Source organism: Caretta caretta, chromosome 2 (genome assembly GCF_965140235.1).
Source record: "Caretta caretta isolate rCarCar2 chromosome 2, rCarCar1.hap1, whole genome shotgun sequence".
Lineage (NCBI taxonomy): Eukaryota > Metazoa > Chordata > Testudines > Cheloniidae > Caretta > Caretta caretta.
This window is the reverse complement of record NC_134207.1, coordinates 86,165,298-86,185,388: the sequence shown is the minus strand read 5'-3', so window position 1 is coordinate 86,185,388 and position 20,091 is coordinate 86,165,298. Positions and strand designations below refer to the sequence as shown.

General features: G+C 39.4%; 1 protein-coding gene across 6 annotated transcripts in view; it reads left to right on the top strand.

The window, feature by feature from the left end:
- The window catches only part of DLGAP1 (DLG associated protein 1), a 634,484-nt gene that overhangs the window by 276,222 nt on the left and 338,171 nt on the right, over window positions 1-20,091 (top strand). The gene's annotated exons all lie outside the window — the stretch shown is intronic.

Genomic DNA, 20,091 nt, shown 5'->3' with positions numbered 1-20,091 from the left:
TGCTTCTTCCAGACACTCATGAACTAACAATAGAGGCTTCGGCCAATTCCCCCAGCTCCCTGGCCTAGGACCACGGGGCTGTACAGTCCTGCCCTGGTCAGAAGCCTGACCAGTGTAAGTTTATAACCCAGTCTGCCCCTCCCTCAATGTGGAGAGGACATATCCCAGATTTTGTTCCTGAGCAGATTTTCCAAGTACTTCAGCCAAAATGTACTGTTTTAAACAGGTTTATTAACTACAGAAAGATAAATTTTAAGTGATTATAAGTGGTAGTCTTAAAGGATACAGATGGCTACCAAAGAAAATAAAAATAAGCACACAATTTAAGTTCTATAAGCACGATTTGAATCAAGCAGTGTCTCACCCTGCAGGTCACAGATCTTCAATATGCAGGCTGGAACTCTCCTTCAGCCTGGGACCACCTCCCTAGTTCAGTCTTTGTCGTTCAGACATGTTTCCAGGTGTTGAGTTGTGGGGAGAGTGAGGCCAAGTGGTGATGTCACTTCTCTTTTTTAGCTTCTTCCAGCTTGCTGGAAAGAACCTTTCTTATAATGTGGTTCAAGCAGTCTCCATTGTCTATGTGCTAGCTCTGAGAAGTCTCCATTGTATACAGTTCCTGGGATAGTCCTTGGATTCCCTTTAATGGGTCATTGGTGTGTCTGGCTCCTCCATTGTTGTACCTGAAAGGCTGGTTGTGGGTGTTCCCAACCCCACAACATATTTCAGTAACTCACACATAGCAAAAATTTGTAACTTCACATACAATGATAGCATATACAATCCAACAGGTTATAAAGATTCAGCAGACCAAGACATTTAAAATGATACTTCACAGGACATACCTTGTACGAAACATATCATAATTATATGATCATAGTGAATATGGGGGTTCCAAGGTGCTGCTTTGAGGCACAGCACACCACACATCCTTTTTACAAAACTATAATGGATTTTGTACAAAGTATGCCTTGTGAGATATCATTTGAAAATTCATAACTGATCATTATTGTCCTGGGGTAAAATATGTGTGGCAACGTTGTATGTTAAGTTATAAGGTTCTACAGTATGACATTGGTCTGTGCCTGCTTTTCTAAACTTGGAGCATGTCTCAGCAATTTCTCAGACACAAAAGGCAAACTGACGTCACAGCCAGGTGTCAACAAAATCAAATGGACTATCGCCTGGTTAAGCAGCCATTCTTTGGTAGGAAGAAGGATGAGAGTGAGAAATTTACATCTTGGGAAACAGAGTTGCTGTTGCTTGAAACTCAGCTGGAAATGATTCTCAAAGAAGAGAAATGCTATAAGAAAGGAGAACAGAGGACACAAATCCTTTCTCTCCCCTCATCTCTACTCGTGACATCAACAACATTTGAAAGACAAAGAAAGCATCACTGAACTGGGAGAGGGGTACTACCTGAAATATTGAGCCAGACTACTGTGAGCATGTGGTGAGAAAAACCTTTTTGCTTTGAATTCTCTTCGTTTGTTAAATTAGGTGTTAGTTTGCATTTTACCTTTTATTTTTTGTAACCAATTCTGACTTTTATGTCTTATTACTTGTAATTGCTTTAAATGTGTCTGCAGTTAATAAACTTGTTTTATTGTTTTATCTAAACCAGAATGTGTTTGGATTGAACTGTTTGGAACTTCCATTTGAGATAACAGGATTTGTGCATATGATTTTCTGTTAATGAAATGGCGGACTTTCTATGAGATTGTATTGTCCAGAAGGGGACTGGGCAGTACAAGACTCACATTTCTAGGGACAAGGCTGGGACTTGGAATTTGCTGATGTCACTCTGCAATATAATTCAGGAGTGGCTGGCTAGGAGCACTTGTATAACTCAGCTGGGAGTAATTTACACGCTAGAAGCTGTGTGTGTGTGAGAAGGCCAGGAGTGGTTGTTCTCACAGCAAAGCAGTGTAAAAGGCACACCAGGTTGGAGAATTGAGAGGACACAGCTGTCAATCAGTCCAGATTGTATCCTGGGGAACGTCACACAAACATACCCCAGTGGGACAGAACTTTCAGCTTCTTGTGGCTAGTACTGCCTTTTGAAACCAAAAATCCTAGAAACCCTTGAGCAGTTACTAAGAAACATTTGCCTTCTATTGTGTTATAACAGCTTTCAATTCGTCAGTGGTTTTGGGGTGGGGGGTTTACGTGTGTGATTCTGAATGCATAGAACCCTATGCTATGAGTACCTAACTAAACTATTAGATTTGTGAGAAACTACATAATTTATGTGTTAATTGCTTCTGAATATTAGTACTGTTAGAAAAAATAAATTCCACCTTGATTGATTAGACTACAGTAAAAGTGAATAAGTGTCAGTGTCTTTAGCATGATATGAGGAGGATTTCAGATGTATGTATTCTGGGCGAATGATAGACCAACCTCATAATCTTATATTTTAGACCTTGAAATAAGGTTTTTTGACACATTTTGTGCTGTTGGGATGCAAACATAAATGCTGTGCAAACTGGAAATAATTCAAGGTTACTTTTCAAAACATCTAATAGAAATATATAACTCTGCATCATGTTTGACACGTGCTGCTGCAGAATTCATTAACGTTTTATTTAATATGATTATTAATTCTTATATTCCAGATTATTAGAGTTGGGTCTTGGTGCTGTTTTTCTAGCCTAATGATGCTAGAAATAACATGTTTACTTTGTTGCTTTGTTAAATGAGGATCTTGTAACTCATTATTTAATAGTTGGACCTTGGCAACAGTATATCTGTGAATGAAAGGACAAAACCAAAGCTGATGTCGGGTTCAAAAAGTGGGGAACATGATTAGTATGAGCTGACATATAAAATGGGGGATCTGTTGAATATGATTTGTTAGAAGTACCTGAGAAGTATTAGCCAATTTCTCCTCCACTTACACCAATTTATTTAGGATTTGAGTGGGGAGAAAGGGAGAAAGTTACCAGTGGAGACTTGAAAGCTTGAAATAAACATTCATAATTAAAATGTTTGAAGAAGATTTTCAGTTACTGAGTGCTGAGAAGTGATTACATGCTTTGTGTGGGTGTGTTTGTTTAAAATATCTAGGAAAAGGCATTTAACATAAGGTGGTCGGTGCTGCTGTGCACATATATAATGGCAGTTGGTTTGGTCATGTTACAGTCAGCAAAAATAGCAGGACAAAGAGAAGCTAGTGTTGACTTGAAGGTTCTGGAAGGAATGCTACAGAAAGAAAGAAAGAAAAAGAAAGAAAGAAAGAAAGAAAGAGAGACAGCAGGCAGGAGGGGACTTATACAGCTTAAATTAATATTGCTGCATAAACGACCCAGTGACGTATCTTAAAATTGAACTGGTGAGCCAGGTATAATGATTGGGAGCATGAAATGGAGGAAAAAGAAAAAAAGCCGAATGATTTTAGTTTGCAATGATGAAGCACAACTGTCAGTGACAAAACAAAACCAAGCCATACCTGAAAGTGTCTCCAGCAGCTCGACAGAAGCATGTCGGTACAAAATTATGTTAATTGTGATTAATAATATCTGTATTTTATTACTTTACTAAATGTGAACAATGACTGTCACTGTTATAGACTGTTAATGCATTGTTGCAAACCACATTTATGAAACAGTCAGTACCTTTGATGTATGAATTTCTCTGTGAAGAGCTGCAGATGGTCATATTCTCTTAAACTGTTTTAAGAGTCAGTATTTGATGTATACATGTGGAACACATACAGCAGTGGGGTAGGGTTCGTAGATTGGACTCTTCCCCATCCATTCACTCCTGTTCCCCCTCTCCCCCCGCCATTAGGATCCCATGCCTCTGGATCAGCCACAGCTGGAAGGGTTCCCACCATCGTCCATGGGAAAGGCAAGGTCAAATCAAGGTGGCTACAGCATTGAGGGAAGAATATATTTTCAAAGACATGGGAGCCTTCTCCTCTGTTATCAGCAGTTTTGTTCATATTGTAGAAGGAAGGGGGCTTTCTTTGAGGTCAGTAGGAAGTACAGAGGACAGACTTGTTCAACAGTGGTAGCACAGTTTGGATCACAGACATAGAGAGGGAGGCGGGGGGGTTGTTTGAGGAACTAAGAAATTAAAAAAAAAATCTTGGAATTCATTTCTAGATCAAACCCTGTATATCCCTATGTATTGAAAAGATGGACCCTATTGTTTTTGCCCTCTACTACTCATATACACACAAACAAAACCCTCGTATTGAGGTGAGGTGGTAGTGTGCTTGTGCAAAAGGATTGTCATTTAAAATGAAGTCTAAGCATTCAAAGAAACCATGGCAGTAAGAATTTTTTTTTTGTATTTACAGTAACTACTTTAAAGGATCTTATTTTCCCAGCAGCTGAACTGAAAGTTGCCCTAGTAAAAAGCAAATGCTATTTTTCTGATCAAGTTACTATGTTAAAAATTTTATGATGAATAGACGAATGTCTTTCTGTCTTAGTGGTGAGGGAGGGTGTTTGGACAGGCAGGGGAATGCCTACCCGTTGTCGTCCTGCTGGGAGGGGTTAGGGCATGCCCTCTACCAGTAGGGTCCCTCTCCCTTCCCTCTCTTCCCCACCCAGAATGTGTGTGGATGTGGGGCTGAGGCTAGAGAGAGTTAAGGAATGGTTCGTTTGCCTTAGCCAGCCAGGAAGGAATCCTTCCCTCCGTACAACTTGGCAAGGTGTCCAGAGTCTTTTTGCATTCCTCACAACACCCTGGCGGCCTGGTAAATTGGGGACAATAAGAATTGGTGAGAGTACTTTTTTAAAAAAGGAGGGGAAAAGAGGTATAAAAATATCAAATTGTAGCTTGTAGACGATGTCACGTGCGGGTAAGAATCTCCAGGGGGCCATCTCCTGCAATAACTGGAGCATCTGACCTGGGAGAGACTGAGGGAGCCTCTTGGGATCCCAGAATAGGCTGAATCAGAACTTGAGTAGTGGGGGGGTGAGTAAGAAACCAACCCTTTTTCCCTGGTTGTATGGCATGAAGCCATTCAACCCACACTAGCCACTATTAATGCCCGGTAGTTTGAAGTGGGGGTCAGCTTCTCCTTCAACATTAAAATTAATAAAGTTGCAGCCTCCCTCTTTAAAACCATTCACGTGTCTACGTCATCATTCTCCTGCATGTCCTGATCGAGTGATATATGGAATATAGAGTAAAATTCCATTTAAATATTCTGATATGATTAAATGTTATGAAGGAAATTTCCAAAAGTACATAAGGGATTTTAGGCAGCTTGTGTGCTGAGACCACAGCCTATTATGCTGATCTCATTGTTATAGTCTCATTGTTTCTTTGTACTCCCCTCTCGATTTGTCTGCATCCCGCTATTGTCTTAGATTGTAAGCTCTTTGGGGCAGGGTTTGTTGTTTTGTTCTGTATTTGTACAGCACCTAGCACAATTAAGTCATAGTCCATGATTGGGGCTCCAAGGTGTTATGAAAGTACAAATAAATACTAGTGATAATATTGAATATCACTAGTATTTGTTCATCAGTCTCCCTAAAGAACTGTTAAAAATCCCTCCCTCTCTCTAAGTATAAGATTAAATTGGCTTATTTATATACTCAAAATTAGAACTATCATTGTAGTGGTCAGTAAAAGGAAAAAAAGGAAGATTTCCTTTTGCTCACCACTGCATTTGCAGTGCTGGGAAACCCTCTGTTAATCCTTTTATTAGGTATTATAGCACCTTAGATCATGAAGTATAGTTGGAGCAGCAAAGGCTATATTGTGGCATCATTTCAGCATGTTGTCATCTGATTTTGATAATACTGTAGCTGTTGCAGTGAGTTTAGTTTGTTGCAACAAGTGGTTTCCAGTTAGTATTTTGAGATCTTAATTTGGAAATGCTACAGGAATTCATCCAAACTGTGATATTATTTCTGATTTATAGTAGAGTACTTGCTGGTGGGCGGCTGTCATTTGCTGACAGATCTTACAATTGCATAACATCAGTGTACGTGTAAAAGCATCTCTCAATTAGCACGATCGAACACTTGGCAGTTACATTGTCAAGGGGAAGTGATTTGTAGGAAATGGTCATCATGTTCCTTTGCATAAAGAACCTTTTGTTCTTTATTTTTCTGTCTCATTCGTAATAGATTGTCTTGCATTATATCATGTTCTGTACCATAATATGGAAGTACATTTCTGTCTCGAGTCTAACTGCACACTGTTCTGGTATTACAATAATCACCATTGAACAGTGAACATTTACCAGCAGTAATCATGTTACCGTGTTACCTCAGCACTTGCTTACACTTAGAATGTGGACTCTTCAGTACCACAATGTGGTAATTTTTGGTGCATTTCACTTTGTAATGATAACCCTCCACACCTGAACGTGAAATTCACATTATGAAGATATAAAGTTCTTTGGTGAAAGTTGCTATCAAATCCATCTTGAATTTGTACTACTACTGTACAAGACAGAAGATAGCTACATACAGTGTTCCATTTTCCGAGATCTGAGTCTTTTGGGCATCTTTCATGGTAGAAATACAGATTTCTGTGCTTGAAGTCATTGAATAAACTAATTTCTCTGCCTTTTTGGGATTGACGCAGGTGGAAAATATTCTGCAAAGGAAGTCTGAAGTAGTGTCATGGAGATGGAAGACTTTGTGCATTCCCTGAAAATACTTAATTTGCTAAAAACATCTAACCTTTTTTAATGAATTTTGTACTTTTTCTACTTTTGCTAGATTCATTTTTAAATGTATGGAGACTGAAGTCTCTTATTTAGCCACAGAACATGTGTAAGTTTCCTCAGACTGCCTTACAGTTGTACATCAGCCATGGTCTGGAAGGAACACCTTTTGAGGTGATGGAAGGTAATCCTTGCCTATTCAATCCTTGGCTTTTCTGCTGTTGATACCAACAAATTTGTCAGGGTTTTTTTGTGTGATGTGTTTACGTGTCTGCTGTGATCGGTCTTATTGTACATAGGCCAACAAACACCTATGGCAAAGATGCTTGGTCACCATATATTACCAGTTCCTGGAAAAATGCAGTCTCCTTATGCAATGTCTCACCTGTGAGGGAACGGATAAATCTCAGAATGTAGTTTCCTGTGTTTGCTGAATTGATTCTAGAACAACAGGAAAGTAGCAATATTCATCTCGCGTGCAGGTTCATGAACTTTAGCTGTGAATATCTGAGGTGTAGGGAATGTGGGCCAACTTTGACTGGGCCAGATAACTTTATTTGGTCAAATGCTAAATGAAGTTTAGTATTATTAAGGAATGCGAAAGCGTCTGATTTTAGGTGAAAAAATGGAGTAGGCTAGGCACTCACCCTGGACTTGGCGCCCCTAAGATAACCCTTTTCCCTTGTCATGCTTACTATCACAAGGAATTAATGGAAATGTGTGAAAGGGTAATTGAGGATGAACCTTTAACTATATTTATCAAAGTAAGAATGGGCCTTATCCATTAGATGGCAGTCTGTTGCCGACTCCTCCTCACACAGGCCTTTCACATGTCCTGCTTACAAAGAGGACATCTACTTGTTATCACCAATTGATTGTGCCAGAAAATGTCCATCTTAGACTGGATTCTTCAACTATGACCGTAGATCAAGATATCAAATTATTGTCCATGTTGAGCTATAGCCGACATGCTGGAATCTCTAATGGGACAAGGATGGTCCCCAAGATGGAGCAAGGGGACACTGAACCCTACAAAAGACTCTAATCAGGCAGAAAGAAGTGGGGACTCTTTTCCACCAACAATGACACCCAAAATTGTATCCTGTTCTCTTCCCTGAACCAGTCAGCTAGAGAAGGAGAATTGAAGGATGCTGACCATCAGCTAAACCAAATCTAGAGTCTACAAGTAAGAGAAAGAAAAGATCAGTCACCTCTGTGCATGTGAAATGAGCTCAAGTTATTTACAATACCAGAATTAGTTCTCAAATAAGACCAACCACATGAGTTAGACTCTAAGAAGACAATAACATTAGGTGTTTGTATAGAATCCATGGACATCTGAATCACCAACATTTCATTAGAAAAAGAGAAAGTGTGTGTTTTTGAGAGTCAGTAACCATTTTCCCAGGCAGATACTGAAAATCCAAGTCTGTTATTTAATTAGTAAGAAAATATTTTGGGTTAAAAGCATGTTATTCCAAAAAGTGCAAAGTACCTGATTTTTAAGAATCACTTCTGCATCTCTATATAAGAGTGCCAGAAAGATACAGACATTGTATTAATTTGAGAAGGAGAATAAGCCAAGTAAAACCTATGTTGGACTGTATTTATATTCAGAGAAACTTAAGTGGAACACCAAAGTGGGAAACTATAAAGCCAGATTTCTCAACCAATGGGTCAGGATTGAAAATTGGGTCACCAGAATGTTTCAGAGAGTCATGTGGCAGCTCCTGTGGCTCCTGTTCCACAGGACTGGCTGGGCTCACCTCCCTGCTCCAGGCACTGCAACCTCTGGGATCCCAGTGCCACTCAGGTTTGGCCCAGCTGTCATGATGACAGGAGTCCAGGTAGGCCAAATCTGAGTGAGTGCCACTGCAACCGCATGAGCCAGGTCACAACTCCACTCTTACAAATTTGGTCCAGTCAGAGGAAGTGCCAAACCTGAATGGCGCTGCAATCCCAGAGGTTGTAATGCCTGAAGCAGAGAGCCAAGCCCAGCTGGCCCCATAGCACAGGAGCTGCAGGAGCCACCACTCTGGAGTGATTGCCAAGCAGGACCTCCACTGCCCCCAGGCAGGGCATCCATCCCCAGACTATTTACTGGGCCGCAACAGGCCATACCCATTTACAAATGGGCCGTGAGCCCAAAAATATTGAGAACCACTGCTATAAAGGAATAACTCCAGGAGTTGTCTTCCTTGAAACAGAGTTGAGAGTCAGAATCTGTTTTTTAGCAGACTCTGAGCCCAACTGATTAGTTTAAAAGAAAAGCTTTCTTCTTTAACTTTCCTGTTGAAGTGTTTCTTGTGTTAACCTTATAAATTGATGTAATTACTCATTGTAGTAATTTAGTGAGCCAGATAAATTGAACCATTAATCTATTGATTGAATTTCAATTGTAACCTTAATTTGATCATGATATTCTGTTATATTTGATTAGTTTAGGGAAATTAGAAGTAAATTAATTAGTGACATATTTGCTTAGCTTCATATTTGTTTGCTTTTTCTTTTAATGAATCCATACAAGCATACTAGACTGGTTCTTATCTCAAAACTTTAATATGGGGGAAAAAATCTACTTAGAGGTAAAGGTATTACATTGAGTAGCTTCTGGACCTGTATTTTGATTAAATTTGATTAAATTTGTATTTGATTAAAATTCTACTACCACAGCAGAGGGGAAAGTTGAAAACAGGAGCTGGTATTAATGTTTCTGACTCAAGCAACACTTAGCCCCGTATTTTAAAATATGGCCATGTCAGTTCTGTCTGCAATATATGTCTGCTCAGCTGCTATGTGTGCAGCAACCACATTTGCAGATGCGGACAGACATTTGTGTATGCAGATTGGGTAATTGTATGTGTAATGAGTACTTAGCCATGTATTTGCACAATTTGTATATGTAATATACCTGCAGTTTAGAAGTATAACTTAGGCACTGACATTTGAAAACGTTCCCTTTATGCCTATTATACTAAAAATAAAATACATTTTGTAAAAGGTATAATAATTGGATGATAGTGGGTTGCCCTTACACTTTATGATACAATAATCCCAACAATAATATCAATATTATTAAAATATTTTTGTTTTGTATATGATGGAGGGTAGACAGTTTTCTTCCAGAAATGATTTTACTTGAACTATCCTAAAATCTCAGTATATTGTCTTCTTTAAGTATAACTATTTAAATATTTCAGTATTTGCAGATACAATAGGATGTATGTGCAATTGTGCTTGCAGTATCAAAAGTTTATTAAAGTACATAGAGAAGTGGAAGTGACTAGAAAAGAAATTAAGTACACTAATGAATAATTATTATTCTTGCTTGTTCTAAGTAATATTCTAATTAGCTTTTAGTAGATGGCCACTTCCTCCGTGGCTGTCACCTTGAACAGTTCCTGAGGTAGAAGGCACTTTGAGTTAACACTGAAGGTCTCACTTCACCTAGAGGTAGTGCTGACTGTTTGTGTGACTGTCACTTCCAACATGGACCATTCTTGTAACCGTATATGCCTCTGTGGGTCTTGTTCCTGCTTGCACCGTAATATGACAATTTCTAGAATTTTCCTAAAAGGTTCTGTGCCAGGGAGGCACAGATCCAAGTTGGGATTCCAACCTGCAGTGGGTGACTTACCCTTGACTTCCCACTCCTGCCAGCTCTTGTCCTCTACTTTAGCTCAGGAAGTAACAATATGCAGCAGAGTCCATAGATGGGAAGCTTTAGGTTCCATGCCAAAACGTTGGCCCCGTTGCAGAAGGGAGGAGTGAAGCTGTCTGCTCTGTATGGGGTAGTGACTCTGTTAATGCCCATAGCAACGGGAATTACTAGAGGTTTTTGGGTGGTGTGTTTGGGCAGGGATTTCATTTTGAAGAGTGGAAGGAGGAGTAAGCTTTATAGGAAAAGTGGAGTGGCTGCTGGGTTAGAAGTGTGTTGGAAGCTATCCAACCAGCTGTTCTCACCCCTCATTGCAATATGTTGTGAATGAGTAACTCATCTTCAGGATCCCAAAGGTAGGTGCAGTACAACTGCCTAAACTGTGTTTAACAATGATTGATAAATAGAAAATGACTTTTATTCCCCTGACTTTCAAGAGCAGGCTAAAATTGACCATATGGTTTTCTGATAGCCTTTTTAATGTTTCATTCAGTCCATATCAATCTTCTGTAATGTTTGTGGCTTGACTTTCTGAATTGCTCTCCCTCTCACCTGCTTATTAGGTAGTCCCATAAACACTAGAACAAAAAGATGGGACTTTTTCATCTTGATAGGAGAACTTCAAGCTTTTGCACGTTATGGAAGTTCCTTGTAGCATTTGTCATAGTGAATACATAGGAACCAGAAACCATCCCTTCTGGGGGCTTGCTGCCTCCTGCTCTTGGACTTCTCTACCCAGGAGACACGTAAGTGTGGTTGGGATTTTGTACATGCAGTGGAGTGAATCATGTTGATAACAGTATAAAAGTACAAACAAGGCAAATCTAAGATTAGTAAACAGAACTTGAAGAAAGGATTTTGGTAATTTTTTGGCTGCTTTATGAAAAAGAGAAATTGTAATATATTGTTCGAGACTGCTGGTTATATGCGTATAGATGAGTGGCAGTTTGGTGAACAGGGCGATGTAGGTTTCACTTCAGCTTTTTTGTCTGAATATTGCTTTTTATTGTCCAAGCCTAGTGATATTTGCTTATCAAATTTTGATGAATCACAAACTTTTAAAATCCTTTTGTTAGTATATTATGAGCCCATTTTCAGGATTAATTCTGAACCTCGGAGGTCTTTGACCACTGAAGTTCAAATGGAACACAGGTGAAGGATCATTGGAGACATGTTTCAGCTACTATCAGCAAAATAAAACACAATGCACAATGTGCCTGATGTAGTAGACTATCATGTATGATGAGGGTAGTGAAAAGGGAAACAAGGGCTAAAGAAGAAATGTAGGAGCAGAACATGGACAACTAGAAAGGGAGGATAAAACAAGTTTTAAAAGGAAGGTACGCTGAAAAGGGGGAGGAAGAGCAACCAGGGAGGGCAGAGAAAGGTAGGATAGCAGTTTCTAAAAACTGTGTAGGGGGAAGAAGGAATGAGTTTCCGAGAGGAACAGAATTCTGTGACCAACAACATTGTTTTTTAATGTTTCATGTTTTTAAGGCCTAAATGGCCTTTTACATTTAATTTTAAGAATTAATGCTGCACATTTAACCAGCAGTGCAAATGAGAAGCAAGTGAACAATCTGATGTTTCAAACTGTATTGGAGTCTTTATTATTTTTGGCAGTAATGCTTTAATCAGTTGTGCGGTTCGCAGTGTGCCAAGCACTTGGTCTATAGCTAACGCTTAGGGAGATTCACATTTGACATATGCAGCTAAGTTGCCAATTGTCAGCAAAGGAGCCTGACAGGCCATGTTTCCAGTGCTAATTTATATTTGGCATCTCATTTAAACCCAGGAAAGGTTGATAAAATACAAGTAATGCCAGTGCAGCAAGATTCTGAAAAGGAGATGCTGTTGACCTTCTTTCCATGGAATTATTGAATAAATGTATGTGGTATAAGAGAACTACAGAGTTAATGAAAAATAACTCTAAAAAGCAGGAAAAGCCAGAACTGATCTGAGAAATCTATAAAGTACCTATAGAAAAACATAACACAATGTATTTTGGTGGAGGTGATATCTCAATAGACCATTCATTCAAAGAAACTATTGTACCTCAGCCATTAAATGTGTTTCAGTGACACTTTACAATCTTATTTTACTGAATTTGTGTGAGGCATTTAAAATGACTAAGTTTGTGCAGACATAGCCCAGGAAGGTATTTAAATAGCTTTTCAGTGAGAGATGGGACTTACTGATCTTAAAGTGTACTTGTTGTTGTATTGGAACAAGTGTACTTATAAAACACAGTGGGCCAGGATCTCAGCTGGTGTAAATTGGTGTGAATCCTTTGGATCTTACTCAGTATGTGAAGCTTGGGGCTTTATTCTGGTGGACAAAATCTAATATAGCGACATGCACACGAAGAAGTAGATGGACAACATCCCCTCCTGCTGCAGTCCTACAGATTTGGCAAACTTACAGCCTCTCTATTTTGGCCTCCACAGAGGAAAATAGGGTCAGGAAATAGTGCACACTAATGTAAACAGAAATGTAACCACTTTCAATCAGAATACTCAGGTATGCTAATTTAAATATAATTTCTGTGAATACTCGTAAATCAACTTTGAAATTTTGCTGTCTGCAAGTATTCATGAGAGTAAAACTGGATAGCTCTTATTGTTTGAAGAAAATTCATACAGCAAAGGTACAAATATCTTCAAATAAAATGCTTTAAATTTCAGAGAACATTCATAGAAAATATTTTGCAATATTAAATTCAAACTACAAATTTTAAAATTACCCTCCCCTTCCCAATATTTAACAATATAAAAGTGTCCTTTTGGAACTAAAGGTGGATGACTGTTGCTCTGTTCAACCCTCCCAGATGCTTTGGGGTACATCTTTGTACAGCTGTCATGCCATATTTTACAAAACTAGTAACTCTGATGTTTTGGCAGTCCCATGGGGCCACAAAATGCAAGGTCTTCAGGAGCCTCAGCTGGTGTAAATTAATGTACCTCCAATGAAGTTGATGGAACAATGCTGACTTACCCCAGGTTCTGGACCACAGTGGGTATATGAGAAGGTATCAGGGTACGATATTGGCAGGACTCTCCATAATAGTACAACCGTTAAGAAGGCCATGGAATCTGGGAACAAGTGCAGAATTCCCCTCCCATTGTGAATCCCATCAGTAGTCTCTTCAGCTTGCATGGAAAGCTTGGGAGGGAGTAGATAGACTACAGTTACATTGATTTTTATTCTAATGGGGGAAAAAGAGAGCTAAGAACACTAGTACCCTCAGTATGTGGGCACCAAGAAAAAATTTGTCTTCACTATATTCAACTGTTTAATAGCTACAGCAATATTTGATAGTTCCTCATTCTACATAAAGAATCTTGCAAATACTGTGAATACCATAAACAACAGTAAAACCTTCTGTTATAGTTTCCAAGCAGTGAGAATGAACATTTTCATTTGTTCTAAAAACTGATGAAGACATCATCTGTAAAAGTACTATTTTGCCCCTTCGACTTGAGTCCTTCTTGTGCTTACTGGAAGGTCATGATCCAACCAGTGGACCAAATTTGATGATGAAACCTGGTCACATGCCACCTGAGGCACATTGTGCATACACTAAGAAGACTGAAAATGGAAACTCCCAGGCATCATAATACATGTACATTTTCCAAGCAGCTAATTCTTAGAGGCTGTTCGGGATAATTGCAATGGCCTTGCTCCTACTCCAGTTTAAATAAATGACAAAGTCAGTACTGCAAACTCCAAGTGTTCAAAAAGATGTGCCAGTCTCCCAAAAGATCATGATTTTGACTAAAAGAGCATGAGGCTTTATGTAAAAATATACAGGATTCTTTCTATTTGCCTTCTTGGCTTTTAGGGTGCACTTGGTTCACATTTTCGCGTGTTTCTATGCAATAATTATGATGAGAGAAACTTACTTTATTTGTAATGTAAGGAGATTTTTACCTATTCACATGCTTCTCAGAGATGGGGCTCAAAGAAAATTCTGATATTTCAGATGAAACCATGAGCCTTGACAACACTGCAAAGTTCTCAGTGGTTTCAGTGAGAGTCAGGGCCATTGTCTTTCCCCGAAGAGAAAAGAAAAGAAATAAGGTCTTATGTAAAGTCTTAATATTTTTGGTAAACCAGAAGTACTGTAAGATATAACTACACCACTAATGCAACCTCGGTTCCTCTGAAGAACCTCCATGACTCTTGTCAAAGGTCACAGGTCTTTTTAATCTTTAGACAAGCTGAACATGTTGTTTTACAGCTAACTTAATTTGTCCAAAGATGTCCTGAACCTGCTGGCTTGACTCATGAAGTGGTGAGTGGTTTTCTTTTGGAAGGTAAAGTTGATTAGGGCTTGTTTACACAGTGCTTTAGTATGTATCCGAGGGGTGTAAATTTTAGTCTGCACAAGTGTGTCATGCACTAATTGGCTTGTTGACTCTGCTGGTGGGTACTCAAAGTACCCTAGTGTATGTTAATGTCCCATTTCAAACTTTTGTTTCAAACAGGACTGTGTTTATGTGCACTAGGGAACTTTTAGCATGCACCAGCAGTGTCAGTGCAAGCTAATTACTGCACAGCATGCTGGTGCAGACTAAAATTTACACCCCGGTTGTATGGACTAAAGCACTCTGTAGACAAGCCCTTACTCTCCCTATATAAGGCCATTTTTTTTGTCACGCTCTTGAGAGAAAAATGCCATTTTAAAAAGTTCAGACTGCAAATCTACCAAGAAAAGCTCAGCAGACTCGTATTAGTATATTCACAGTCCCATCCTCTCATTAAAACCAGTGGCATACTAGAAGACCAGTAAATCTTTTCATTTATCCAGCAAAAGCTGCTGAAACCTACAGAAGAATGACTCTTTTATTCAGTTGTGAAGGGAACCAAAAGTCTAACCACAGGAACTACTTAATGTACAAAATTACTCCTCTCCAACACGTATGTATACAACAGGTGTGGATATCTCTAGAGCTAGGTGTGCTTCTGTCAAACGGAGAGAGAGATTTGTGAGAGGGTGTGATTATATATGTTGCCAAATAACAAAATGAACTTTTCAGATATCAGAAGAAAATATTTTTGATTACAAGGATTATTGCAAAAATTAGACCTTTGGTTCCAAAGTCAGACCTGAGAGTCTGAAAAATAGAACTGCTGACCCCTAAAATTACAGGGAATAGTCTGGTTTTCATTCTTTTAGAAAAGTTTTCTCCAATCCCCTTTGAAGACATTAGTCTAGTGATATGATCTGTTTTCTTCCCTGTCAGGCACCATAATGACACTCCCTGGGAACTTTATCAGCATTGAACTAGATTATCATATAGTTTACACAAGGGTGGCTCCCTTTAATTCAGTGGAGTTACTCCTAATTCACACTGGTGTAAATGAGAGGAGAATTAGGGCCATTTTCCTGATGAAACCCTTAAGAGTACACAAAATGTAAGGGGGGAAAATCAGGAGATTTCTCCATAGCTGATGACAAGATTTTGATTCATTTGATGTATTTAAAAATACCCTAAGAAACTGACAGGTCAAAGTCCAGTTCAGATTTTCTGTGCTTCTAGTTTCTGGTATTAAACATCACTGCTGACTGTTAAAGGACAGAATCCACATCTATTAATGCTTCTTAACTAATATCTAATGAGATTCACTTATGTTTAATATTATAGTTTAAGCTTTTATATAAAACTATAACTGAAATATTGTGACAATAAAACATATAGTTTTGTGTTGATAGACTATTAGTTGAGACATTCTAGTGGAAAACAAAACTGATTAAGACATTATTTCTACAGCTGTTCCAATACCATGAAGGATTTATGCAAATACCTTAAAGTCTAATTCTTCTCTGAAAAGTAACTGTAAAAATAGCATTGTGGGGCTCCATGTTTATTATCCCTCATAACAGTTAATATTTAGGTAAATCAGATTATTCAAGTCTGTAAGGGCCTGACAGAATTCACTCTGGGGTAGTTAAGAAACTAGCTGAAGTACTCTTGGAACCATTAGTGATTATTAAGATTGCGTGTCTGTCACAGAGGTCACGGAAGTCATGGATTCCGTGACTTTCTGTGACTTTTGTGCCGCCACACACCCCCTCTCGGCACTTGCAAGGGTCCTGGGCTGCTGCCCGCCTTCCCCCCAGCACCACCGGGGGTCTGGGACCACCACCCCCAGGCACCTGCGGCGCCCCCAGAGTGCCTCCCCCAGAACACCCCCGGCCTCCCAGCCCAAGTTTTTGTTAGGGGTATATAGTACAAGTCATGGACAGGTCATGGGCCATGAATTTTTGTTTACTGCCCATGTCCTGTCCATGACTTTTACTAAAAATACCCATGACTAAAACGTAGCCTTAGTGATTATCTTCAAGAACTCATGGAGGACACGTGAGGTCCCAGAGGACTGCTGAAGGGCTAACATAGTGCTTATCTTTATAAGGGGGGGTGAAGAGGACCCAGGGAATTATAGACCAGTTAACCTAACTTCAATACTTAGAAAGATACTGGAACAAATTACTAAGCAAACAGTTTGTAAACATCTAGAGGATAATATGTGGTATGTAATAGCCAACATGGATTTGTCAAGAACAGACCATGCCAAACCAACCTAATTTCCTTCTTTGACAGGATTCCTGGCCTATTGGGTATGGGGAAAGCAGTAGAAGTGATATATATCCTGATTTTAGTAATGATTTTCAGACAGTACCACATGACATTCTCATAACCAAACTAAGGAGATGTGGTCTAGATGAAATTATTAGAAGATGGCTGCAAAATGGTTTAAAAAAAACATACTTAAAGAGAAGTTATCAATTGTTTGCTGTCAAATTGGGAGGATATCACAGAATATCAGAGTTGGAAGGGACCTCTGGAGGTCATCTAGTCCAACCCCCTGCCCAGAGCAGGACCAATCCCCAACTAAATCATCCCAGCCAGGGCTTTGTCAAGCCTGACCTTAAAAACCCCTAAGGAAGGAGATTCCACCACCTCCCTAGGTAACACATTCCAGTGCTTCACCACCCTCCTAGTGAAAATGTTTTTCCTAATATCCAACCTAAACCTCCCCCACTGTAACTTGAGACCATTACTCCTTGTTCTGTCATCTGCTACCACTGGGAACAGTCTAGCTCCATCCTCTTTGGAACCCCCTTTCAGGTAGTTGAAAGCAGCTATCAAATCCCCTCTCATTCTTCTCTTCCACAGACTGAACAATCCCAGTTCCCTCAGCCTCTCTTCATAAGTCATGTGTTCCAGACCCCTAATCATTTTTGTTGCTCTTCGCTGGACTCTCTCCAATTTTTTCCACATCCTTCTTGTAGTGTTGGAAAGTGGGGAGAGAGAGAGCTCTCTGCAATGTGAATCAGGCTGATCAGGGACTTGAAGTTGGATCTTCCTTATTCCTGGTGGGTGCCTTAACCACTGGTTTATCGAGTCAGTCGCTCGCGCTCTCTCTCTCTCTTGTTGGAGCTGTTCCACTTTGTAGAAATAAATAAATTAAATAAATATTCATTGGGCCCAAGAAAGACTGACTTCGTCTATGATGTAGCAGTTAGGGCATTCAACTGGGGTGTATGAGACCAGATTCAAGTAAAGCGCTACCTGATTCAAAGCAGGGACTTAAACCTCTGTCTCCAGCATCCCAGGTGAGTGAGCAAAGAACTAGGCTATTAACTATTCTGGAGAGAATATCACCCTATATTTTTCACAAAGAAATTCAAAAGGTCTAGCTTTCATTCCCATGCAGGATAAAAACAAATGCTGAAACGTCAAAATTAACACATGCTTAGGCACTCTTCAAACCCATGTATTATTGAAAAGACAATAAAATCCTGGGTTAATCTGTATTTGGCTACTGCAATGTTTTCATAATGCAGGTGATAACAGCACTGAAGAGCTTGTTCATACAATATTGTTGGATTATGTTAGCCTGAAATATGGAGATGTTCTGATGTTAATACAGATAAGCACATTAAAAACAATTAGGAAAAAAGTGAAAGTGTCTGCACAATAACAGAATGATGTTCAGACGTTGGGTTCTGCTATTAAATGATTAATTGAAATTACAGTCAATTAATTAAAATTGAATTCTGTGCTGCATTATACACCCATTGACTTAGCTGGTGTTGCATGAAGTGTAGGCTGGCGTGGAACTTGACCCAAGGTCTAAAGTGTGTGTATGGGGGGAATCAAACACAGAGGCAAAAAGGGGTATATTCTATATAGACAGATACAAGAAGATCCTAACATTTTTTCGCTTAGATTGGTTTAACCTAGTACACTGCCACATTTTGCAACCAATACCGCATTTCTTCACCATACGTTCCTATTGCTATTGCTACAAAGTCCTGCCTTCCATGTGTACCTGTGTGTGTGATGGAAAAGCAAATGGTGCATTGGATATCTGACCTGATGCTGCATTATTTACTTCAAAAGGCTCTGTTTAGTTCCTTTACTTCCAAGGAGGAAGAAAAAAGTAAATGTTGCACTTCTAAGACTGGATCCACTCCGCCATTACTATTCAGCCACAGCACAGAACTACATCAGCAGCATGTTTTCAAAGATGCTTTGTTGTTAGCTAGCATAACCAAGCTGCAGAAAATACATGTCAACATTAAAGTAAACAACCCTTCATTCTCCCTAAGCACACCTGTCAGCAGAGGATGTTTAAAGGACTCTGCCTTGGAATGTAGGGCTTGTATATTTGCCGAGTTGTCACAAAGGTAAGTCTGCTTTCCAAAATAGTAGATTCTTCCTTGAATTTCGGCTGCAAACATTTTTCTGCTGTGAATGTAATTGGCTGCAACCCTAGGTTGTTTGGATTTGAGTCCCATTACAGATATTAGGTCTAATCCAAACAAGATGGGTCCTGAAACTACAGAATCATGTATTGCACTGTTGGCATTTCTTAGCATTGTTCGTGACAGTGACGTGATGAAAGGTTTTCTGTTCAATAGTCGGAATGTAAACAAAAATTGTAGGAATGCTTTTTAAATCTTGGATAACATTTATATGGGGGTTTTGTGAAATGGACTCTGCAAAAATAAAGGGCCATGCAATGAAACTAAATAAACCCTAAAAAGAAAAGGAGTACTTGTGGCACCTTAGAGACTAACCAATTTATTTGAGCATAAACTTTCGTGAGCTACAGCTCACTTCATCGGATGCATATTGTGGAAACTGCAGAAGACATTATATACACAGAGACCATGAAACAATACCTCCTCCCACCCCACTCTCCTGCTGGTAATAGCTTATTTAAAGTGATCACTCTCCTTACAATGTGTATGATAATCAAGTTGGGCCATTTCCAGCACAAATCCAGGTTTTCTCACCCTCCATCCCCCCACACACAAACTCTCTCTCCTGCTGGTAATAGCCCATCCAAAGTGACCACTCTCTTTACAATGTGTATGATAATCAAGGTGGGCCATTTCCAGCATAAATCCAAGGTTAACCAGAACATCTTGGGGGGGGGAGGGTGTAGGAAAAAACAAGGGGAAATAGGCTACCTTGCATAATGACTTAGCCACTCCCAGTCTCTATTTAAGCCTAAATTAATAGCATCCAATTTGCAAATGAATTCCAATTCAGCAGTTTCTCGCTGGAGTCTGGATTTGAAGTTTTTTTGTTGTAAGATAGCGACCTTCATGTCTGTAATTGCGTGACCAGAGAGATTGAAGTGTTCTCCGACGGGTTTATGAATGTTATAATTCTTGACATCTGATTTGTGTCCATTTATTCTTTTTCGTAGAGACTGTCCAGTTTGACCAACGTACATGGCAGAGGGGCATGTTGAGTGGTATGTGGTTGTTGGTGAGTAT